Source organism: Oreochromis niloticus, unplaced genomic scaffold (assembly GCF_001858045.2).
Source record: "Oreochromis niloticus isolate F11D_XX unplaced genomic scaffold, O_niloticus_UMD_NMBU tig00002610_pilon, whole genome shotgun sequence".
Classification (NCBI taxonomy): domain Eukaryota; kingdom Metazoa; phylum Chordata; class Actinopteri; order Cichliformes; family Cichlidae; genus Oreochromis; species Oreochromis niloticus.
The window spans coordinates 2,399-10,739 of NW_020327674.1; the positions used below are offsets into that span (position 1 = coordinate 2,399).

Below are 8,341 nucleotides of genomic sequence, written 5' to 3' on the forward strand. Positions count from 1 at the left end.
TTAAGTGATGATCACATATTTACTTACAGAGCTTTGTTGGAGGCTTTGACCACTGGCAGCATTCTCAGAAGAGCCTCCTCTGAAGCAGAGTATTTCTTGAAGTCAAACTCATCCAGATCTTCTTTTGATGACAGCAAGATGAAGGTCAGAGCTGAGCACTGAGCAGGAGACAGTTTACCTGTGGAGAGACTTCCTGAAGTCCTGTATTGTTGGATTTCCTCCACTAGAGAACGATCATTCAGTTCATTCAGACAGTGGAGCAGATTGATGCTTTTCTCTGCCGACAGATTCTCACTGAGCTTTACCTTGATGTACTGGACTGTTGCTAGAGTGATTCCTGAGATACTTCCTGTCTGTGACATCAGGGCTGGTAAGAGAGTCTGATTGGTCTGCAGTGAAAGACCCAGGAGGAAGCAGAGGAACAAGTCCAGGTGTCCATTTGGACTCTGTATGGCCTTGTTCAAAGCACTCTGGTAGAAGTGTTTCTCTGCAGATTCTCCTGTTTCAGACTTCTGGAGGTTTTTGATCTTCCAGCAGATTTCTTCCAGAGTTGATGAAGGTCAGGTGGACATGAAGAGCAGCCAGAAACTCCTGAACACTCAGATGGATGAAGCAGAACACCTTGTCCTGGTACAGTCCTCTCTCCTCTTTAAAGATCTGTGTGAACACTCCTGAGTACACTGAGGCTGCTCTGATATCGATGCCACACTCTGTCAGGTCTGATTCATAGAAGATCAGGTTTCCTTTCTGCAGCTGATCAAAAGCCAGTTTCCCAGAGACTCAATCACCTTCCTGCTCTCTGGACTCCAGTGTGGATCTGTCTCAGCTCCTCCATCATACTTGACCTTCTTCACTTTGGCCTGAACCACCAGGAAGTGGATGTACATCTCAGTCAGGGTGTTGGGCAGCTGTCCTCCCTCTCTGGTTTCCAGCACATCCTCCAGAACTGTAGCAGTGATCCAGCAGAAGACTGGGATGTGGCACATGATGTGGAGGCTTCGTGATGTCTTGATGTGGGAGATGATCCTGCTGGCCTGCTCCTCATCTCCTCATCTCTTCCTGAAGTACTCCTCCTTCTGTGGGTCAGTGAACCCTCTGACCTCTGTCACCATGCCAACACAGTCAGGAGGGATCTGTCAAAGTTATTAAGAGACTTGATGACATCATGGCGTACGTTCGTGAACCTGAACTACATACTCTGAAAAGTTTTCAAGATGGCGGAGGTCTGAAGTGAAGCGAAGTGAAGAAAAGCAAAGCAAGAAGGTATGTAAGTAAAATGAAAGACAACATTTTCTGTTTGTTTTTTTATTCTTTGAGCTGCTGTCGATTGGTTTTGGTTTTGTTTTGCCTGTCCCATTTGGTTCTTTAGCCGTCAGAATTGTTGTCTGAAGACCAACAAGGATACCCAATGGATTTACTTTGCCAAATGGATCATCACGGCCTTGCCGTATTGGTCTATTTGATCAACCTTTGTTGTTATTGTTTATTTTATTTTATTTTCAGTTGTTACAGACGGGACAGACATGACTGAGGACCTGACATATAGACACAGACAAACAGGCACACACAGACACAAACATGCATTCCCACCCTCATGCACACATATACAAATACTCAGCACTCACTCAACATAGGGATAGACATACATGGACACTGTACACACAATCACACTCCACAAACAAACTCTATACCCCAGGTCCAGGTACCCTCGCCCCTGGAGGGGAAACGGCACCTAGACCCAGGAGATGTTACCCTTTCCCCGGGGTGGAGGCAAGCAGACCGCCCAGGCTCCGCAGCAGCAGGGAGGCCCCGCATCCCAGATCCCAATCGGACGGCCAACACCTCCTCCCAGCCCCCCCGCCCTGATGGCCAGCAGAGAACAGGGGTGTGTGAAGACCCCAAACCCTCCCTCCTCTCACTCATGTGTAGTGTTGCTGCGTGTTGTTCTGAGGTGCATTTAAAACACGGGAGAGCATGGTGCTGCTGCCAGAGAGCAGCAGGTGTTAGCACGGGCCCTCCCGAGGACCCTCAATGTCTACATGGATTTAAAATTGAGAGGTGGGAACCGGCGCCAGAGGTGGGGTTGAATACCAGACCGTCCACTGTGCCCACCCTCAAGGCCCTATATATGTATGTGTTATGAGAGTGTGAGTAATGTGGATGTCTAAGTTGTGGAATAAAATTGAGGCACAGGTGGCCAGAAGGGGACAGAGGGGGGGGGAATGCCTCCCCTGCACCCTGGTGACATACCCGCACCCCAAGGCCCTACTTGTGTGGGTGGGTGTGTTGGAGCGGGAAGAGGGAGGCAGCCGGGGATGGGAAGGAAAAGAAGGGAGGAGCAAGATGCCCCTCCCTGGGGCCAGCTCCCCCGCTGATCCCAGTAGGCACCCCCGTCCTTCGGCACCCACCAAGGCAAGGGAGCCCAGGCCCATCCAGATCAGGGCCTACGGCAGCAGGACCGCCCAGCCCCACAGGACCCGGGGCAGCCCACCTGACCCCACCGCAGAGGAAACTGTACCCACCCTAACATTCAATCATCTCCCATGATTGCTGTCGATTGTTACCAGAAGAATGTTGCGTCCGTGTTGAGTCATTTCGGTTTTTTGTCGACAAGTTGGCGCACATTTTGGAGCTAACTGCTCACTATTTTAATGCAAGCCTAAATTGAGAGTAAAATGCCAGTGGCAGCCACGTACCAGTTGTTGGGAATTATTATTGCCAGTGGTTTACTTATTTTCACCATAAGCTTTGTGATATGGTAATGGTTACGTTTTGGCGAAATATGTTTTACATATTAACTTAATAACCGCCGCGGTGTAAATTTGGGCTAAGCTAGCTGTCTCATGTAACGTGAGTTGTAGTTTTCTTTTCGTTGAACAGCTTGAAGTGTGATTTGAGCATTAAACACAGTTATCGCCAAGCTCCGAGGTAAGTTTTTTTAATTGTATTTCAATATTGTTGTATTATTCATGTACTGAAGAAGACAAAATACAGGTCGGCAAATTATATATGAATCCCTCCCAGGCCAAGTAAACATTCACCTACGTTGAGCACATTTGGCTTGAATGCATAAAAAATATACACACAAAAAAAATTGCTCGCACTATTTTAATGTGATGTTTTACAAAAGCTGTTTTTCATCCTGAATTAGGCCCTGGTTTAGAGAAAAATCTATTGTTGTAGTTTGCTTAATACTAAAAACGGTATTTGGACGATGGTTGATTTATTGTTCATACTGTGTAGCCGGTAAAATATTTGAAAATCACTGTTTTATGTCCACCTTTTTCCTTATCAAACCATATGTTCTAAAACACGTTATAGGCACAAGTTTAAAAAGCTGTAAACATGTAGGGTTACATTACCAATAAAAACTTTTAAAAATTTCATAAACATTTAAAAGGGACATTTTTGCTTGGCATTATTTATTTTTCTATTTTAAATACATAAATGGCAAAAAATATCTAAATTTGACGTTAAATTTGAGTAGGCTACTAGTGTAAACTATACAGAGGTTCTAATCATTTCATCATCAAACTTAAGGACTTGTTGATGAAATAATTTTGGGAGAAACAGCAGCAGTAGTAATTGCAGTTTGAACTGAGCACATGGTTTTAGTATAATTTAATCCCCTGTTTCTCAGCTTAGATGTGGGATTCTAAAGAACCAGGAGTTTATCAGGAACCACCAGCCTCTATTGGTAACTTACAGTATATTAATTTATAGAATGAGTAAAATGTATTTAATGTATTGGACTAATACTACTTATTAAATATGTTACAGGAACATACACCAGGGACCATTCCAGGAGGAGGAGTTGATTCATTAAGGGCTTTTGGACTTGATTTCAAGCGTTCAAGGTTCTTTGTCACATGCATAGTTATACAAGTATAACACACAGTGAAGTGTAACCTGACTAGTAAGGGCACTGGGTTTCTAAAGTGAAATGAATTGAAAATGCAAGTTGTGCGTTCACTCCTCAGACACCCGGACAAAATTATTGGAACACTACCGTTTAAAACATAGCCATTTCTCCCAAAAATCTCCTGTTGATTGACAATCTCATGAAGATGACCTTAGCACTTCGTCGCCTAGAGATTGTCAAGGAAGACCCAATGATCATCGAGTTCTTACAGAAATAGCCCGCTTTTCGCATTGATTCACAGGTTAAATGTTTTCTTTTTTATTTATTTGAGTAGATTTTTCAGAATTCTTTTCCTTTTACTATTTTGTAGATTGTGCTGCGTTTCATCACATATGTGAACTTGTGAAACCAGTTTTATTCTGAGCTGGACAGACTGACACCCAGACTGGTGATCTTGTTGAGACAGAAAGCGGGTCGAACTGGCCAGACTGCAGAGGCTCTGGGCGGCATGCTGAATCTATATGATAAACAGGTAAAGTGTAACTGCATGGTGTCAATAACATTACGTAGTTGTTTCACTAGATTGAAGATGCATCAAAGTAGGTCTGGGTCAGTTATGTTCAAATTAATCACCAAGACATTTTAATTTAGTGAATAAGTAAGTTCTTGAATTTAAAATACCAACATCAATCCCATTTACTTTTATATATATACACAAATTAGTGTTGCTGTATGAGGAGTTTAGTTTTTTATTTTGAAAATGCTGGACAGCTTAGATATTTCATGAGAGGTGAACTGAGCCAGACTGAAGCGTGTAAAGGCACTTGTGAAATACATTTGCCTTATTCATTTGTATCTTCTCTGTCTGTGCAGCAAGAACAGGACTCTGATATCAGACGTACTCTGGTCCTGCACGGTCTTCCAATATACCTACGGGAGGAGTAGCCACAATTCTTCAAAGTTTGGCATGTAAGTACTTATCATGGATAATGTGTTCAATAAATAGTACAGGTTAAATGTTGGGTCACAGATGCTACTATATTTACAGAATGTGACATAATAAGCCGAATGGGGTCCTGTCTTAGGTTTCATTGTCTGCAAATCTGAAACAGAAGCATGCGTATTAAAAAAGGAGCACGGGAGTTCCAATGTTTACAAAATTAAGAGCTGTGCTGGTCAATAATCCAAATGTGCAGACAATATAACCTAACTAGAAAGCAATGTTATGTGGCAGAGCACATTAACAACAATTATGTACTCCAGCACATCCTGTTGCAAATAAATAGTGAACTCCCCTTTGCTGGTCTTAAGTTGTAACGGCTTTGAAAGATTTTTGAATCAGACGGTGGGCCAGTCCCAAAATCTAATTCCTTCTTTATGTGTCATTCCTGATCTTAGCTGAAAATGTCATCCAATCACATGCTGTCATTTTTGTGTAAATTGCTAACAAATACACACAAACCAATGCTACAGAAAACATTCCTTCCCTGTTAGGATTTCTAATAATTAAGCATCTTTTTTCCATGTAACTATTAAATCTGAGTCTCTTATTCAAAACTGTTTTTGTCCTTTGCAGATGGAAGAATCACCAGAGCCAGAGATCATCATCACCTCTGTTGGTATTCTGACCATTGTCAACACTACGAGCCCAAAGCACTTCAGTCCGGTCAGTGCAGCAGTTGTAGTGGAAGATGAGCTTGTGGTAGGCGACATTCCCAAGTGGGCTGATGCATTTGTCTTGTTGTTCGGATTGTTTTATGTCTTGCATCTGGACTATCCCAAAAACCTGGTTAACACATTCACATTCATCCAGAAACCACTGATGGGCCTTGAGGATGGTAAACAGTTGAAACCATGTCTTCTTCAACTCAAAAACAATCTTTTACTGCCAGAGTAGCACGTACAGGTGCTGGCACTATACTGCTGGCAAAATTCAAACTGTTCCAATGAAGCTGATGCCTCACATGACTAGTTGTACTAAACTGTAGTAAAGTTTCATACAAAGTTCTGTAGGTAGGTTTAGGACATCTGCTGCTATCTGTTCCCCATAGCCTGAGACATAGACTGAGACAAACATGCCTCTAGATAGCTTTTTTTATATGGTGGGTGTTCTATTTAACTTAGTCTTATAATGAAAACGTGTAAGAAAATGCTCATACATATTTTTTTTGTTTTAAATGTTTCCTAAATTCTATTTTTAAAAGTTTTAAAAGGGAACAACTGGAGAAAAAACTGATGCACTATATTATTTGTTATAAAAATATTATTTATGTTGAAGTTTAAGGGAAGGGCTAAAGAGTAGACTGAGACTATTTATTTGTTTAAATGTTTATAAAAATGACTTTTATTAGTTTTATAACAGCATCAGGCTGATACAGTTTTTATGTTGTTTCCAAAATTATTTTTAAAAGAGAAAGCTGGAAAAAAAAGGCTGAAGCACTATATTGTTTAAAATTTTCACTGTACAAGTTGTACAATAAGCACTAAAAACATGTTCAAATACAGAAGCATGTAAAGTTTTGTGCAGGTGGTTATAAATAAACTTGCAATTGCAAATCTGTCTCAGCTTTTTTTTTCTTTACAGAAAGACCCTGTCTATGAAGGATTAGACTTAGCGTGTGGTTTAATAGGTAATAGGTAGAGCTGGGCGATAAAACGATAACGATATGTATTGCGAAATAACTTTTTCTCGATAGAAAAATGAAACTATTGCGATAGACCTCATCTCTCTCTTCCTGTCTTATAAAAAACCCCCAATAGCCAATAAAAATTAAGTAGCGCAGAGCCGAACCAATCACAGCCGCAGCGTCACGTCACGTAACTTGTTACGTACAGCTCAAGTGCCAAGCCGTACATGTGTATTTGTTTGGGAAGCAGCTAGCCACTGTGCCGGGCCGGGTAATGGAGGAAATGAGTGCAGACTAGAGAAAAATCAACCGAGAGCTTGGGTGAGCAGGTTACCGAAGAGAACACAGATGATGGTTCCAATGTTGGAGAGATTGTCGAAAGGTAAGGCCAGAGAAGTTCCGTAGTGTGGAGGTATTTCGGCTATTTGAAGTCTGACAAAAAAGTAACGCGCACTGTAAATTGTGCCGAAAGCATGTTCCCACAAAGTCTGGAAATACAACAAACCTTTTTTATCACCTGAAGCAGTGCCACCCACTGGAGCACGCTCAATCTCTGACTGAAAGCGCTAATTCGTCATCGAAAACAACCAGGGAATCCCTGTGAAGCAGCAACAGTCAATTGAGTCGGCTTTCTCCAGCATCTTACCATATGACAAAAAAGGTAAGAGGCATAGCAACATAACGAATGCCATAGCTTACTTTCTTGCTAAAGACATGCTACCAATAAACACGATTGAAAATGAAGGATTCAAGCAGCTAATTAAGGGAATGTATCCTCGTTACCGACTCCCTGGACATAAACATTTCTCTCAGACAGCGCTTCCAAAGCAATATTATGTAAGTTGGTCAATTTTGTCTCTTTTTCTGTAAAATAAACTAAGATTTATTTTTAGAATTAATATTTTGTTTCTAAGTGGAATTGACAATTTAGTAGTCTGTTTTGTTTGTTCTATTTTGAAACTTAAACGCTTTAGCGGCTGCCTTTTGTGTAGTTTGTAATATTTGCCTTTATTTATCTGAAACTGAAGTCTCATGTTCCTTAAGTACATCTGCCCTGTTGAACTTATTATGGGAAATAAATATTTAAATCAAAACAAGCTGCTGATTATTTCACATTTTATTTGTGAGCAACATCAAATTTAAATCTTACATATATAGTTATTTGGCTTATATCGTGATATATATCGTTATCGCCTGAAATGAAAAAAAACATATCGTGATATGAAAAAATCTTATATCACCCAGCTCTAGTAATAGGTAATTAGAGTTTATATAAGTTATAATATTTAAGTTAGTAAAGTAATGAAATAAAGTTTAAATAAAATAAATGATACAAGTTTAGTGAAATTAAACTTTGTAAGTTACTTAAATACTAAGTTATAGGTTGGAGGTAGTTCAATTCTTTGATCTTATTCAGGTCATATTTTTTTAAGTTACAGTGAACTTATAGTTTTTAAGTAAGTTAACTTAAAAATTATTATGCAATCAGTTTCCTCATAAATGTTGAGTTCACTGAACTTATTCGGGTTTACAGTGTACCCTACAAGGAGTCATTTATCTCTCTTAGGGACCTCGGCCCTGGAGACAGGCGAGTCGTCCCCTCATCCACAGACTCTGCTTCTTCTACAGAAGGAGGAAGCCAGTGGGATTAAGAAAGTCCTCAAAGTATTCCTTCCACCTCCCGACAATATTCTCTGTCGACGTCAGCAGTGCTCCACCCGCACTATACACAGTGCAAGTAGAGCACCAGTCTCCCTCAGACTGCAGCTGAAGCTCTGCCAGAGGTGTATGTTGAAGATCTTGCAGACCAGGGCCTCTGCGAGGCGTTCACATGCACGTTTAGTTGTGCCAG

General features: G+C 40.9%; 1 long non-coding RNA gene across 2 annotated transcripts; it reads left to right on the plus strand.

Moving 5' to 3' along the window:
- Window positions 1-3,482: 3,482 nt before the first annotated feature.
- Window positions 3,483-6,165, plus strand: LOC109198610 (uncharacterized). Of its 2 annotated transcripts, XR_003217844.1 has the most exons (5): window positions 3,483-3,697; window positions 3,781-4,163; window positions 4,329-4,394; window positions 4,736-4,831; window positions 5,439-6,165. It is a non-coding gene; the product is annotated as an uncharacterized LOC109198610 (long non-coding RNA). The 2 variants fall into 2 exon arrangements; XR_002059333.2 differs by lacking the exons at window positions 3,483-3,697; window positions 3,781-4,163 and having other exon boundaries at window positions 4,256-4,394.
- The last annotated feature ends 2,176 nt before the right edge of the window (window positions 6,166-8,341 follow it).